The 16,802-nt window shown below is 43.6% G+C and overlaps 1 protein-coding gene across 4 annotated transcripts in view; it reads left to right on the top strand.

Annotated features, from left to right (window-relative positions):
- The first annotated feature begins 6,971 nt into the window (after nucleotides 1–6,971).
- Nucleotides 6,972–16,802, top strand: part of FNDC3B (fibronectin type III domain containing 3B) — a 353,923-nt gene continuing 344,092 nt past the window's right edge. Inside the window, exon 1 of one of the 4 annotated variants that reach the window (XM_055569054.1) lies at nucleotides 6,972–7,122. The gene's annotated coding sequence lies outside the window, so the exon portion shown is untranslated. Of the gene's footprint in view, nucleotides 7,123–7,996; nucleotides 8,022–16,075; nucleotides 16,776–16,802 lie in introns of those variants that run through there. The other 3 variants (XM_055569058.1, XM_055569052.1, XM_055569041.1) reach the window with 3 other exon arrangements.

Here is a 16,802-nt window from a genome sequence, read left to right as displayed (position 1 = left end):
AACACGATAAATATATGAAATCTATATGTATATGAAATGTTGTATATGAAAGTTGTTGAGACTAAATCCTAAGAATTCTCAACACAAGACAAATTTCATTTTTATGTCTGTAATTCTGTATATGAGATAACAGATGGTCACTAAACGTGCTGATAATCACTACATGATGTTTATAAATCAAATAATTATGCTATACACCTTAAACTTAGACAGTGTTGTGTGTTAATTATATACATTGTCCAGAAGGAGAAAGAGAATTGAGTCTATCCCAGGGTGAAGTGAAGTGTTAGCTGCTCAGTCATGTTCTGACTCTTTGTGACCCCATGGACACAGCCTATCAGGCTGTTCTGTCTATGGAGTTCTCCAGTCAAGAATACTGGAGTGGGTTGCCATTTCCTACTCCAGGAGATCTTCCCAACCCAGGGGTCAAACTGGGTCTCCTGCATTACGGGGAGATTCTTTTACCATCTGAGCCACCAGGGAAGCCCTGTCCCAGGGTGGTGCTGGCCTCATGGGGTAAGCTGGATGGGCTCTTCAGGTTTCACCCACAGCAGAAGGCTCAGTACCGTGGGACATGCCATATTAGCTGCTCTGGCTGGGTTAATAAGTTACTGAAGAAAGCTGAAAAAATGTGCTCGTAAACTCACATGAAACTTCTAGAAAGAACCAGGAAGAGTATGAGGGTAGTGAGACGTCCTGCAATAATTGTGGCAGTCAGAGTCAGAAAAAGGGTATTAATGAATACCATATGTGATTTACCCCCTGAGTTACCCTGAGTTCTGAGGCACACAGATTATATGTGAAATACCAATAAATATGCTTCTAATAACTATTAATAAAAGAAATATTACAGTAAATACACAAAAAGACAAGAAACAATTTCAAATATGATATCCAGCTCTTCACAGACAGAATGGGCCCAGCAGGCTCTGCAGTACGTTTTCTTTTTCCACCTCATTGCTTTCTGGTCAAATCTCAGGATCTTTCCTTGACTACAATGGTTTGTATCTGAGGCATGCAGCCTGAGCTAAAGATACTTCTTTGCTTCATTTCTCCGTGAAGGACAAATATATCTACATGTGTTTCTATCCAGGCCAAATTTTGAATTTGAGGAAGATAATATTTAGCACACCTGGTGTGAAGAGACCTGTGTGCCATACTGAAGTCTTGACATCTTAGGAAGAAAAAGTGATCATAGGAATAAATCAGGTGTGAGTGTGAGCAAGAGTGATAACAATGACTATGAAGGAAGTCAGACCCAACTGGCTCCCCTGTTGTGTGGAGTTCAGAGTAAGTCAGTGTGATGGACAGATTTATAGCTTTTTTTTTTTTTTCCCAGTCTGAGAAAAATTACTAGTAGTTCTTGGCCTTTTTTGTGCTTTTTTTAGTGACTTGAATGGGAACATAGAAATCATGCTTGTCATACTTATTTAATGTGGCAAAGCTGGGAAAGGTTTTTTGATGATAGACTGAATGTCCAGGAAGTACTAGATAGGCTGGAACATAATAATGAAACTTAAAAATGAAATTTAATAAACTTAAATATTCAACAACTTAACATTAATTCAAATTAATTAAAGTCAGTTGTATTCCTGATGTACGCCATAAAAAGTTGACAACTTTTTATGGAAGAAGAAAGAACAAGTTAACAGAACAAAGAGTCTGCTAAGAAAATTAACACAATATTAAACTGTAATGATACAAACATTTTGTCTAAATTAAAGCCAGAAGGGGTACCACTTTGTGACTGTGTGCTGATCATACTTGAAATACTACAGATAGAATCTGAATATGCCGGTTTCAGAGCTATTGAACAAGTAGGTAACTAGAGGTGGTGGAAGAAAAGGATGAAGAGAGATCTGGAAGCTATGTGGATGAGATGAAGAGTTCAGCAAGTTTATCCAGGAAAAGAGAACAGGTGTGACAGGTATAGTCAATTCATGGACAGGGAAGTCATGTGGAAGGTGACTGTTGTTACTTTACCTGCCTCAAGAGGGCAGAAAAAGGATCAGTGTGGGCAAATTTTAAGGAGGCAGGTTTCTGAAGACTTGGTTTAGGTCTAGAGTTGTTGATAAAGGGCTGTCCTGGCAAAGAAGCATTTTTTCCTTTTCCTGGTGGTGCCCAGTCTGAGGTTGGGGGCTAAGCTGTCATTGATATGGAGCAAAGATTCTGCTTTGGGAGCTAGCAGGCCAAAAACCTTTAGCTCGCCATCAACCCTGTGATTTTATGAGCCCTGACAGCTATTCACCTTCTACCTGAATAGTTCTGATAACTGTGGATCAGATCTTCTTGTTTGAAATTACTTCTAATACACACACACAAACACACACACACTCACACACAGGGCTACAATTTCCCCTTGTCTTGCAATGAACAATAGTAAGGAAGGTGAGACTACAGGCTGACTGGTAAAACTGTTCTGGAGAAATGTAAAGTTGCAATGTTGCTCTTAGATTTTATTATTGACTGAGCCAGCTATCCTTTAGTTTAGTTCATACTCCAGTGAATTCCTAAGTCTTTAAAACTGGATTAATTGGCTTTTCATCAATATTCGTATTGCAGCTGGCATCAGATCTGGCTCAGAATGTTAGAGCAAAAGGTAGATGCAAAGAGTTAGTACCCTCTAAGGTCAAGATTGTGTTTCAAGATAAGAGACAAGACTGAGCTTGCCTATGAGAATCTAGCAACCCTAGCTGCAGGCTGAGGTAGGATGTGAAGAATGAGAACCTGCGTGGGTCTTCTGGATATTAGGTATTACTAGCTAATGTGATCGGAGAAGGCACTGGCAACCCACTCCAGCACTCTTGCCTGGAAAATCCCATGGACGGAGGTGCCTGGTGGGCTGCAGTCCATGGGGTCGCTAAGAGTCAGACATGACTGAGTGACTTCACTTTCACTTTTCACTTTCATGCATTGGAGAAGGAAATGGCAACCCACTCCAGTGTTCTTGCCTGGGGAATCCCAGGGATGGCAGAGCCTGGTGGGCTGCTGTCCATGGGGTCGCACAGAGTCAGACACGACTGATGTGACTTAGCAGCAGCAGCAGCTAACGTGATCAGCTAGTGAATTTAGAAATCTTAGGCTGAGAAGTATTACAGGTTTAACGGCTTGAGACCTTTTCAATGCTAGTTTCAAATATATTAAAGTTGCATTTCTTTTGTTATAAAGTAAGTTATCTAAGATCAGGAAGTTTGACTTTGAACTTTTTCTTTAAATTTTAAAATACAACTCAACCCACATTACAATGGGTGATGGAAGGGTTTTTAAGTCTGTATATTTTGTTATATATAGGCTTTAACTTCTAGGCATCTCATTTGGATATTAATTTTTGTACTAGAGCAAGTCCTAAGTTGCTTTTGGAGCAAAGTTATGACTGTAGTTCTGTAACTTAAGACCTACGGTGGCAGATGACTTGGGTTGTCAACACCAGATGGTAATACTCATTGCTTTAAGTTGAGATCCTCCTTCCCATTTGCAGAACTACCTCTCTGGGCTAAGACTTCATATCTCCCACATACGTTCAGGGCATACCTCTATGATATGAACCGTATTCTACATCCTACTGCCAGAATAATCAACTTTGAAACCTCCTTCAGTCACTTCATGCCTTTATAATCCTACAGTGATTTCTCATTGTACTAAATTTAAATCCTTCAACATGTAGTTGGGAGCCCTCTCAAAAATTTCCCTGTAGTAAAGGCATCTTCATTCATTCATTCAAGGGGAGGAAGCAATATTTATATATTGAGTATCAGGTGCTAGAGGTTTTTATTCCTTACACCCTTAGCAGGAAGACAATATCACTAGTTAATAAGTAACTGACCCAGGCGTAGAGAACTTTAAAAGCTTGACTAATGTCACTGGCTTTTGTCTAATTATAATTTCCATGCTTTTTCCCCTACACCATACTTCCTCTCATTTTGCAAACACTGACTGGCTTTCTATTCTGTGCCAAAACTGATGTTAGGCGTTAGGATAAGAAGACAAATGAAACACTGAGATTATATATATGAAAATGCATTTAAAATTTTAAGGCATTTTGTGTCATTGATTCTTCTTAATCAGAACACATTCAATCTAATGGTAGAAACTAGGAGAAATAATTCTGTTATCTTAATTTCTCTTGCTTGCTTTTACCTCCTTTGCCAAGCCTGTCTTTCTACACTTAGATTCAAACTTCCACCCTCTGAAGTTTGGCCATTTATCTAGTCATTCAGATTCTTCCATATCCTTTAAAATTAATTTATTCAACAAACATTTATAAGGGGGGTATTGTATTCAAAGCTCCATGCTAGGTTAATGGTGGGGATACAAAAATGAACAAGACCAGTCAAGTGGAAGAGATATACAGTAACTTCAGAGCAATGTGAGAAGAACTGAAAAGGATTATGAGATTGTGGGGAAAACAGCTGTGAGACTACGGGAAGGGAGGGACAGAGTGATCAAAGATGAGGAAACGCTCTTCAGATAGGGGAAAGATAGACGCGTGGTCCAGACAGAGTGAAGGCAGGTGTGGAGGGACAGTGGTGCTTGGACGTCAGGAGAGCTCAGCTGGGCTGGAGGCCATGGCTCAGGGGCAAGCCAGAGAAGCTGAGGCAGGAGCTGGGCAATCTCTGCTTTTTCTTTTTTCCCTTCCAATACAGGACTATGACTTAGGATTGGAACTTTGTTCTAGAAAGATGGCTTCAAGAGACCCTTTGGGAGTATTTGGGAAAAGAAGTCAATCAGGGCCGAGGGCCCCAATGCATAGACTCATCATTACTCCTCTCATCTGCAAAAAGAACCGCAAATTTCACGAGAAAAGGAGCTATTTCTCAGTATTCTTTTATGTTTTTCAGGCTTTAATATAGTACTATGTACAATAACTTTATCTGACAAATGGTTTTTATGTATTTTTTAGATCAATGAAAGTAGTATGTTGCATCTGGTTGCTACCTAGTCCTGCTTTGTAGCCTAATCAGTTCAGTTCAGTCGCTCAGTCGTGTCCGACTCTTTTCGACCCCATGAACCGCAGCACGCCAGGCCTCCCTGTCCATCACCAACTCCCGGAGTTCACTCAAACCCATGTCCATTGAGTCGGTGATGCCATCCAACCATCTCATCCTCTGCCGTCTCCTCCTCCTGCCCTCAATCTTTCCCAGCATCAGGGTCTTTTCCAATGAGTCAGCGTATATAACAATGTAGCCTAATAACTGAGGCTGCTGCTGCAACTGCTGCTGCTAAGTCGCTTCAGTCGTGTCCGACTCTGTGCGACCCCATAGACGGCAGCCCATCAGGCTCCCCCATCCCTGGGATTCTCCAGGCAAGAACACTGGAGTGGGTTGCCATTTCCTTCTCCAATGCATGAAAGTGAAAAGTGGAAGTGAAGTCACTCAGTCATATCCGACTCCCAGCGACCCCATGGACTGCAGCCCACCAGGCTCCTCCGTCCATGGGATTTTCCAGGCAAGAGTACTGGAGTGGGGTGTCATTGCCTTCTCTGATAACTGAGGTTAAATGTAATTATTTAGAATACCTGGGAAGCTAAAAGGGCGAGTGGCCTCTTTGGGATCACTTCTACTTACTTGTCTGCCTGGATAATTTGAGGGGTGACACGGGATGCAGTCAGTTTACCATTTTGAGTCTATACAACAGGATACATTACATTTGGCTTAATTAGTATAAACACTGCTGCTACTGCTGCTGCTGCTAAGTCACTTCAGTCGTGTTCGACTCTGTGCGACCCCATAGACTGCAGCCCACTCGTCCCTGGATTCTCCAGGCAAGAACACTGGAGTGAGTTGCCATTTCCTCCTCCAATGCATGAAAGTGAAAAGTGAAAGGGAAGTCGCTCAGTCGTGTCCGACTCTTAGCAACCCCATGGACTGCAGCCTACCAGGCTCCTCCACCCATGGGATTTTCCAGGCAAGAGTACTGGAGTGGGGTGCCGTTGCCTTCTCCGAGTATAAACACAGCAGTTACCTAATGAGTCCTACTGTGCCTTATGCATTATACTCTGTTTGATACAGAAATACAGACAGGAGTAAGGAACAGTCTCTGCTCTTAGGAGCGCATATTGGGCACCGAAAAGGGGAAACAGACATTGTAACTTTGGTATTAATATAATAAAATCTCTTAATGCTATGTGAATGGTATGAACAAAGTGCTGAGGGAAATAGAGAAAGGAGGTGACAGAACAGCTCACAAGGTTGTGGGGATTTTAAAAAAGTTCAGTTCAGTCGCTCAGTCGTGTCCGACTCTTTTCGACCCCATGAACCGCAGCACGCCAGGCCTCCCTGTACATCACCAACTCCCGGAGTTCATTCAAACTCACGTCCATCGAGTCGGTGATGCCATCCAGCCATCTCATCCTCTGCCGTTCCCTTCTCCTCCTGCCCCAATCCCTCCCAGCATCAGAGTCTTTTCCAATGAGTCAACTCTTCGCATGAGGTGACCATAGTACTGGAATTTCAGCTTTAGCATCATTCCTCCAAAGAACATCCAGGACTGATCTTCTTTAGAATGGACTGGCTGGATCTCCTTGCAGTCCAAGGGACTCTCAAGAGTCCTCTCCAACACCACAGTTCAAAAGCATCAATTCTTCGGCGCTCAGCTTTCTTCACAGTCCATATATGTGCAAATGAAAAAATGTCTTATTCTTAACTCTGATAATTACATAGCAAACCCCGCATTTATACCGGTGTTGGCGATCTTGGCAGAACATGAACTCCTCGCCTTTCAGGAGTTGCTAGTTCCCTTAAGCCTCAGACTTCTTTAAAGTCTGGCTGAACTAAAAGGAGATTCTGGATAGTTATGCAGGACTAGAGCGGAACGGAGGATCCCACAGTTCCTGCGAATCGGGGCTTGTGGAGGCGGTTATACTCTGCAGATTACGGCAGTGGGCGGGCCCCAAATCCCCATGTGGTCCCGACATCATTGACATGGCGGAATCCCCCATCTAACCCTCCTGGTAGTTATTTGAGCGGCGGCGGCGGCCGGAGGAGGTGGAGATCGGCGGTGGGGACGGCGGCGGCGGCGGGAGCAGCGAAGGGGCGGCAGGGATTCTCGGGGCTGTCGGCTGGGGAGGCGTGGGAGACCCGGTGTGTGGCGCGCCCGGAGCCCCGCGTTTCAGCCCCAGGGAAGGTAAGGGATGCAGGAGCGGGAGTCTGGAGGGGACCGGGATCCCAAGTCTCTGCCGCCGCTCTCGGCGCGCTGGAAAGCCCCGTCCGGACGCAGAGTCTGCCAAAGTGCGTGCCTGTCCCGGAGCGCTTCGGGAGCGCCGGGCTTCCCGAGGAAAACTTGCCGCCAGAGTGCTGGAGCGCCCTGCGCTGATCTGGGCACCCCGGGAACAGGGGGCCCGGTGCGGGGGGTGCCGGCCTGCGCTTTGGGGCCGCGTCTTACTGGTCTCCGGGCCCCTGCTCATCCACACAGCTGGCCAAGGTTTGGAGGAGGGAAAGAAACGGGTAGATTCTTTCTTGATGGGGGGGGAAAAAAAATCTGGGCAGTGGTTCCCGGGCTCTCCCTCCCCCCTCGCCCTCCCTAGCCTTCCCAGCAGATTTTGTCCGAGGAATCCGCTCCCCCTCCCGGAATCTCCGCGGCAGGAACGCTGCCCAGGAGGGGGAGGGCGGGCGGAGAGGCCGAGGAATCTTCGACGTGTCACTTTCTGAGGCTGTAGATTTCCATATGGTGGAGGGAGGAGGGCGGGTGTGCGAAGTGGGGCTGAAGTCGGGCCGCCTCTCCGCGCCAGTCGGGGGCGGGCCGGGACCTCCGACCCGGGGATGCTCGCGGGGAGGGTCCCGAGCCCGAGCCGGCCCCCCGCCCAGGCCAGGCCTCTCAGGGACACTCCCCGCCTCGCCGCTGGCCACCTCAGTGCGCGCCACGTCCTCCCTCCCCGTCCTGCCCCCCGGACTCCCCCCGGGCTGGGGGCGGTAACCGGCGGCAGCGGCCGGACTCGGCGAGCCTGGCGGCTGGAAGCTCGGGCGGGGGAGTGGGGCGCGGCGGGAAGGAGCGGGCGACCCGGTGTGTGGGCCAGCGTAGCTCCGGTCAGTCGGTCACCCCGAGGGGCTCCCGGGCCGGGGTGGGACGGGCGGGCGGAATCCGCGCCCCGAGGCGGCCGGGAGGGGCCGCGCGGACCGTCTGGTGCCCGCGGCTGGGCGGAGGCCGGCCGGCGTGGGAAGGGCTTGTCACTCCCGGCGGAAAGTGGGGCCTCGGGCTGTGCCCGCGAACTTTCCCAAAGGTCCGGTCCCCGCGCCCCGTAAGAGCCCGAGCACCCGGGCCTGATGTCCCCGGAGACGGGGCAGGGCCGCCCGGAGGCGCCGTTGGCGGGGAGGCTTCCAGGAGTGCGCGGTTGGAGTTGGAGCTTTTCGAATCTCAACTCCCACCCTTCTATCTTTGACTAAGGGAAGCGATGGCATTTTATCTAGACAGTACCGTTTGCGGACTGCCTTAAAAGTTAAAACTTTTAATTTTTTTCTCATCAGTCCAGCACGTTCTTGAAACAAGATTTGGAATTTGGCCGCAGTGGGCCGACGCCGGGGCCGCAGATTCATACGTTGATCTCTCCATCCTTGTTGGTTTCTAGTCTCCCTCCCCCTCTTCCACCCAGGCTTAATCATATTTTGGAACGGGCGAGGTCTTTTGTTGGGTGGGCATCCCCCTTGATTGCTTGTCTGTTTATTTTTTGATGTGCAGTTAATTTGATTTGAATTTCCTCCAGTTTCCAGGCTCTCGTAGGGAAAGCTAAGGAAGAGGGAATACGCCACCTTTTTTTTTCTTCTTCTTTTTTTTTTTTTTTAATGTGGAGAGAGGTGGGGCATTGGGAAAGGGGAGGCACGGTGGTTGTGGGCAAAGAGTCAGAGGGAGCAGACAGACCCGGAAGAAAAGGAATCTGCTCTGGAATAACACTTTTTTTTTTTTTGAGGCTTCTGGCCTCTGGCAAAAATGCTCTGTTCTACTGCCTGAGCTGCTCTTTACTCTCAAGTTAGAGCTGTGACACGGGGCCGGGACTACGCCCGGGGGAAGAGCCCATGCAGCCACGCCAAGAGCAGCCTGTAGCCCTGGTTTTGTGCTTGTATGGGGGCCAGTGGTTTCCCCTGGTTGGAAGCGGCCTCTGTGGAACCGGCGTTTTGTAAATTTCCTGGCTCTCGGGGAGCGGCTGTTAATGACGGTAAAGTCTTTGGGCTTGCTTTCTGGTCCTGCAAAGGGACCTCACCTGTAAGGTCACTTGCCTCCCTCCACCATATGGAAATTCTCACTTTGTTTAGACACGAGAGGGTCACGCACAAGCTGGCCAAGAATGAGGCATACTTGGTAGAAAGAAAAAGTCACTAAAAAATGGTACTTAAACTCCTAGGCGCTTTTAAAGTGTTTTGGTTTATATGCTCCTAAGAGAAAAGAACTCTACATAAAGATAGTGTTCATTTTAAAAGAGATCTTAAAACTGTAAGATATCATCATGGAATAGGAGGTTGTAGCTTCTAATTACAGTATGTACAATTTCAGAAAGATATTCCAGTAACCTTTTAAGACAGACTTTATAAATAGCTCACGTCAGACCATGGGCTATATTGGAGAGTCAGTCTTCTGGGGTTTCTGGAGGAATGGTTGGGATCAGTTAGGAAGCTGGCTGTAGGAGCCTAGGTAGTAGTTTACTCAGTAGGAGTTTTGCCTAACATTTCATTTCAAGTGGCAACATTTGATAGTGTCCTTAGAACTGAAAACCTGAAGAACCTCCTAACTTTTCAGTTTTAGGAAAATGAGGCCCAGTGAGGGGGAATGACTTGTTCCGTGTTTGTGATCTTAGATTAAAACGCAATACTAGATTAATAGTTACTCTTTTGGATATCTAATGTGTACTAAGTACTGCATAGAGTGGTGGGTTGTTGTTGTTGTTGTTTTTTAACATTATCTCATTAAAATTCTAATAGTCTTTCAATTTAGGTGATGTTAAGGACATTTTATAGACAAGGCATTGAGGTTCATAGAAATTTAATAACTTGCACAAGATCACATAGAATTTTCTTTGGTGATGGAATTGGTTTTATATCTCTGCTGTCCAGTATGGCAATCACCAGGCACATGTAACTGTTGTACCATTTAAAATGTGGCCTGTTCGTAGAAGAACTACATTTTAAATTGTATTTACTTTTAATTATTTTAAACTGCTACTTGTGGCTAGTGGTTAGGTACCCTGATTTTGGGGACTGTAAAGTAGAACTTTCTCTCAAATCTATTTAACTGGATCCCATTCCTTTTTAAGATTGCCTAGTTCAGTTTTCTTTCTTCCATACCACCAGAAGATGCTTAGATTTAGTTGTTAAGTGGAATTCAAATACCAGATTACCTGTAGCTCAAAAACAAGCAAATAATTGTTGTAAAAATACTTGCCTGTCATAGTAAAAACTGATAGACAAAAACTTTAAATGACATTTTCTGTTTGATTGAAATAACTGCTTATAGGAATTGTTGGTTATTTTCAGTATAATAAAGGAGTATAAGTAGGGAATGGTATGAAAAAATCACTAATAAGTTGAAAAAAACTACTCCCAGTATCCATTTACCTGTTCATTGGGTGATATTTTTCAAATGTGTTCATTCAGGTAAATAATATAACCAAATCAGCATTCACTTTCCTCATCTAGCTGCACGATTAACCTGAATTAAAATCATTGCTTTACTACCAAAGGAAGATTCTCTTGGTGGCATATGGTCAAATAGTTTTCTGATAAGTGGATTTAATTTAAATCTTTTGCATTTTAGAATTTATTTGGTAGAAGGAATTTCAACAACTTTCTTAGTTTATTAATATATGAAAGTGAAAATTCCAACTCATGTTAAAATAAGCATTCATTTATCTGATTTCATCCATAAATATCCAATAACCCAATACCTTTTTCTTTCCTTTTTTTTTTTTTTTGCCTACTGCTTTCAGGAAAAGACAGATGACAAAATAATCTTTTATTAGAATTTTAAAAACAGTAACTTCTGGATTCGTTTTAAATATATCTGAAGCTGCTCTATCTTTCATAGTTATTGTACTGCTCAGGGATAATTGCAGTTCATAATCCTGACCCTAGAGTATTAATGTGATTCTGAAAGACACTAGTAAGTCAGCTTTAAATTGTTCTGTATTATTTTACTGTTGTGTGAATTGTGTGGCCTCCATCTCTGAAAATTGTAAATTCAACTAAAGGTGAGGCATCAGTTAATTAGACCATTCAGATAGCTGTAAAACCTTTCTATACCCTTTCCTGACTATTGGGATCATAGTTATTGTCAAAGAACCAACATAAGAATCATGTTATAAATAGGATTATAGTGTTCTTGTGAGCGTGACAAATACTGGAAACATGATTTAACTCAGGATGCATAGTTCCATATTTTGGACATCAAGGTGCTTAATACAAATGAGACATAATTTAAAAGATATTGAAATGATAGGCAAAGGTTAGAGATCTCATGGGCCTCCCAAATCTTATATCCCCTAGTGAGGGCCACATCTGAGTATCAGTTTGAAATCAGAATAATCTGTCAGGGACTTAATTTACTTCTTAGCTGTGTGTCCTTGATAGATTTCTGAAACTCTGTTAGTCTGTTTCTTCATTTTAGTATAAGGAGAAAACATCTTACCTGTACCATTTTTCAAGTGGTTGTCACAAGGGGTTAATATGAGTCAGTGTATTGAACAGTATTTAGCAAAGCCTTGCACAAACTCCATAGTTTATTACATTGCAAAGTTTAAAAACTGAGTTGTCCTTAGGGAATTAGTTTGCATGTTTTCAGAGACCTCCAAATCGTGTTTGGACACTTTGAAAAATGATTCATTTTTTTTATTTGTGATGAATGAATAAAATTTCAATCTAAAGATTGAAATTTTATTTTCTTCATATTCCTAATGCCGTAGTTGATTTGTGACCTCTCAAAAGTTGTATTTCCTTACATGTGGTCCATAGCTGGTTGGCACTGCTGAAGTGGACAAGACATCAGCTTGATTCAGAATCATTCTTGAGGTGGAGGGGAAAAACGACAGTCTCCTAGAGGAATTTCCAAAATTGAATGATAGAGGCATGGGGTTCAGTCCCTGTATGGTATCTTGCTGCTGCTGCTGCTAAGTCGCTTCAGTCATGTCTGACTCTGTGTGACCCCAGAGACGGCAGCCCACCAGGCTCCCCCGTCCCTGGGATTCTCCAGACAAGAACGCTGGAGTGGGTTGCCAGTTCCTTCTCCAATGCACGAAAGTGAAAAGTGAAAGGGAAGTCGCTCAGTCATGTCCGACTCTTAGCGACCCCATGGACTGCAGCCTACCAGGCTCCTCCGTCCATGGGATTTTCCAGGCAAGAGTACTGGAGTGGAGTGTCATTGCCTTCTCCGTATGGTATCTTAGTAAGCCTATTATTTGAGCTTTCAGTAATTATAGCTGCATGTTGAGTGTATGCTCAGTCTCTTCTGACTCTTTGTGACCCCATGGACTGTCGCCTGCCAGGCTCCTTTGTCCATGGGATTCTCCAGACAAGAATACTGGAGTGGGTTGCCATTTCCTCCTCCAGGGGACCTTCTCTACACAGGGATGGAATCCTGCAATGCAGGCAGATTCGTTACCACTAGCGCCACCTGAGAAGCCCCAGAACAGGTTCTGGGTGGGGTGAAGCTTGGGGAATAGGATGGAGAATACTGGAGTGGGTTGTCATTCCCTTCTCCAGGGGATCTTCCCGACTCAGGGATCGAACCTGGGTCTCTTGCATTGCAGGCAAATTCTTTACCATTTGAGCCACCAGGGAAGCCCAGTTATAGCTGAGAATGGGGGAAGAAATCATTTTCTGTATAGGGAAATATTTGCAACCTACTGTGTTTTCACTTTGGAAATCACAATGCCTCTTCTTCACTTTAACGAAGTTAATACATTCAATGAGAGTGGTAAGACATTCAGTTCAGTTCAGTCACTCAGTTGTGTCTGACTCTTTGAGACCCCATGGACTGCAGCACGCCAGGCTTCCTTGTCCATCACTAACTCCTGGAGCTTACTCAAACTCATGTCCACCGAGTTGGTGATGCCATCCAACTATCTCATCCTCTGTCATCCCCTTCTCCTCCCGCCTTCAGTCTTTCCCAGCATCAGGGTCTTTTCCAGTGAGTCAGTTCTTTGCATCAGGTGGCCAAAGTATTGGAGTTTCAGCTTCAGCATCAGTCCTTCCAATGAGTATTCAGGAATGATTTCCTTTACGATGGACTGGTTGGATCTCCTTGCAGTCCAAGGGACTCTCAAGAGTCTTCTCCAACACCCCAGTTCAAAAGCATCAATTCTTCAGCACTCAGCTTTCTTTATAGTCCAACTCTCACATCCATACGTGACTCCTGGAAAAACCATAGGTTTGACTAGATGGACCTTTGTTGGCAAAGCAGTGTCTCTGCTTTTTAATATGCTGTCTAGGTTGGTTATAGCTTTTCTTCCAAGGAGCAAGCGTCTTTTAATTTCATGGCTGCAGTCACTATCTGCAGTGATTTTGGAGCCCAAAGAAAGTTTTCTACTGTTTCCATTGTTTTTCCATCTGTTTGCCATGAAGTGATGGGACTGGATGCCATGATCTTTGTTTTCTGAATGTTGAGCTTTAAGCCAGCTTTTTCACTCTCCTCTTTCACTTTCATCAAGAGGCTCTTTAGTTCCTCTTCACTTTCTGCCATAAGGGTGGTGTCACCTGCATATCTAAGGTTATTAATGTTTCTCCCGGCAGTCTTGATTCCAGCTTGTGCTTCATCCAGCCCAGCGTTTCTCCATGATGTACTCTGCATATAAGCTAAATATGTAGGGTGACAATATACAGCCTTCACGTACTCCTTTCCCAATTTGGAACCAGTCTGTTGTTCATATCCAATTCTAACTGTTTCTTCTTGACCTGCATACAGATTTCTCAGGAAGCAGGTTAGGTGGTCTGATATTCCTATGTTTTAAAGAATTTTCCACAGTTTATTGTGATCCACACAAAGGCTTTGGCATAGTGAATAAAGCAGAAGTAGATTTTTTTCTGGAACTCTCTTGCTTTTTCTATGGTCCAGCGGATGTTGGCAATTTGATCTCTGGTTTCTCTGACTTTTCTAAATCCAACTTGAACATCTGAAAGTTCACGGTTCACATACTATTGAAGCCTGGCTTGGAGAATTTTGAGCATTACTTTGTTAGTGTGTGAGATGAGTGCAATTATGTGGTACTTTGAACATTCTTTGGGATTGGAATGAAAACTGACCTTTTCCAGTCCTGTGGCCACTGCTGAGTTTTCCAAATTTTCTGGCATATTGAGTGCAGCACTTTCACAGCATCATTTTTTAGGATTTGAAATAGCTCAACTGTGAGCCTGTTATTTTCAAGTAAACCTTAATTCTCATCCTTGTGCAGCTGCTGGGAATGCACTTGGGTAGTTGAAAGTCAAAGTCACTCAGTTGTGTCTGACTCTTTGTGACCCCATGGACTATACAGTCCATGGAATTCTTCAGGCCAGAATCCTGGAGTGGGTAGCCTTTGCCGTCTCCAGAGGATCTTCCCCACCCAGGGATTGAACCCAGGTCTCCCACATTGCAGGCAGATTCTTTACCACCTGAGCCACCAGGGAAGCCCCTAGGTAGTTGAGGAAAAGCTTTATTCTTTAGTTGACACTGAATGCCTTTGAATATAGGAAAATATTTGTAAGCACATTTTTTTTTGCCTTAAAATACACAATACTGTATATATAGTATTAATGTATTTTTTAAAAGGTAGAGAATGCTTCAGTCACTGTGGCTAGGCAGAGGCAGGTTTCTGTTGAAGCAAAGTACAGGCTCACTTGGGAGGATGACTTGATGGTTGGTACTTGAGCTTCCTTGGTGGCTCAGTGGCAAAGAATCTGCCTGCTAATGCTGGAGATGAGGGTTTGATCCCTGGGTTGCAAAGATCCCCTGGAGAAGGAAATGGTAACCTGCTTTAATATTCTTGCCTGGGAAATCCCATGGACAGAGGAGCCTGGAGGGCTACAGTTCATGGGGTTGCGAAGAGTTGGACTGAGCACGCACGTACTTGAACTGTTTGCAAGGTATAGCCAATGAGAAGCAGGTCCCTAGTCACAAGCTTACCCAGAGGGGGATTGTTTATGGTGTGGGTTTAGAGTCAAGGATCTGTCTCTGGAGACCAGAGGTTTGTAGGGGTAGGGGTTGGAACCCATAGAGCAGAGAGGGGAAGTTGGGAGGTTTTTAAACCACCAAGAATAAATCCAGTAAGATAAGACTATAGTGATCATCTATTACAGGTGGGGAAGTTTCTTAATTTAAAAATGTATCAATCCTTGAATCTCTTTTATTGGTCCCTAGTTGAGATATAAAAACACCTGGATTATAATTTCATTGGTTAATGAAAGGTCCTTGCCAGAACTCACCGTCGGTTCAGTCACTGGCTCCTATCATCTTTTGTTTGTGTAATATTACTACTACTTGTCAGTTTTCATATAGTTGGAGGGAGAAGATTTTAATGGTGTTGAGCCAAAGCTAGCATAATTTGCCATTCTAGTAAGTTTCTGTTTAAAATGTGTCTTGTATTAAATGATTATATTTGAGTTTAAAATATAATTATGTAATTTTATTTCATGTACTTGTTTATTACTCAGGAGGCAGTTATTGAGTTCTAAACTAGGTGCTTAATGAAATATTGTATGCTGTTCTGACTTTTTTTGCAAATTCAAGACATTTTTCTGTTTACTTCAGGGGTCTTTTGCTCATATTTTTGAGATGTTGTAGAGGGAGCTGTGTTTGCCACCAGACTCCTAGGGCAGGATGTGACAATTTAGTCCTTTGCTCCTATCTGAAATCTGAAAAATGTTAACAATTGGAGCACCTATAGGCTATGTTTAAAACTAAATTTATATAAGAATTAAAGGCTTTTGATACAAACCTTGTTTTAACTTTTTGGAAGATGAACTTTTTTTTTATAAAGGCAACCAATCAGAAAAATTTGTTTAAATTAAGTTGATATAATACAGACTCATAGTGTTCAATTATGAAGAGCTTTCTGTTAAAATAACTATCTGGAAAATTGTCTTCATACATGAGCAAATGTAGTATGTTTGAGAAATAATGGAAGATTCTAAAATCCCAGGAAATAACACGATTTAATTTATTCTTAAGGGGCTCAGTCAGTTTCTCCACAGCTGGTGGGAGAGGGTCTGTGTTAAAAATAACTTCATTGTTCTGGATGTAACTGATTAGGAATTTGCAATTATCCAGGCAAGTCTAAGATAAAGTTTGGCTTACTACTCTATTTGAAAAGGTTTTACTGTAACAAGTTTAAATAGATCATAAGAGGAATATTTACTTAATTGGGAGAACAAACCACTTTAAGCACCTTGGAAAAATCAATTTACTTGAAAACAATGTAAAACTGCAGTATGGGTTGAAAATAGTTCTACTACTGGGCTTTTTCATAGAGGTGTGGGACTGCCATGAAATAAACAGCAATTTATTCAGTACTGTCACATGAACTAGGAATAGTTAGAAGTATATTTTTGTATACAAAATAAGTCATAACAGTAAGCAAATGTCCACCTCCCCATATCTCATCCCACTCCCACCAATAGAGTCCCAGATATGCCTGTTGATTTGCTTTGAATGTTTTCTATTGATATTTGTTTTGCTACTTGTTATCTCCTCCTGTAAGCACTTGATGGCAGATTGGTGAGAGCAGGTGTTAAAGGCTTAAAAACATCATTATTGCTTTTAACTGCCCATCTCTTCCTCCATATGGGATTGGGCAAAGTTGGGGAAAGCCTGCCAGTGGTATTTAGGTAAGTTTATTATAAATCTTTCCCTTC

Source organism: Bubalus kerabau, chromosome 2 (assembly GCF_029407905.1).
Source record: "Bubalus kerabau isolate K-KA32 ecotype Philippines breed swamp buffalo chromosome 2, PCC_UOA_SB_1v2, whole genome shotgun sequence".
In the NCBI taxonomy this organism is placed as follows: domain Eukaryota; kingdom Metazoa; phylum Chordata; class Mammalia; order Artiodactyla; family Bovidae; genus Bubalus; species Bubalus kerabau.
Note: the sequence above shows the minus strand (reverse complement) of the source record. Positions and strands in the feature narration are given on the sequence as shown.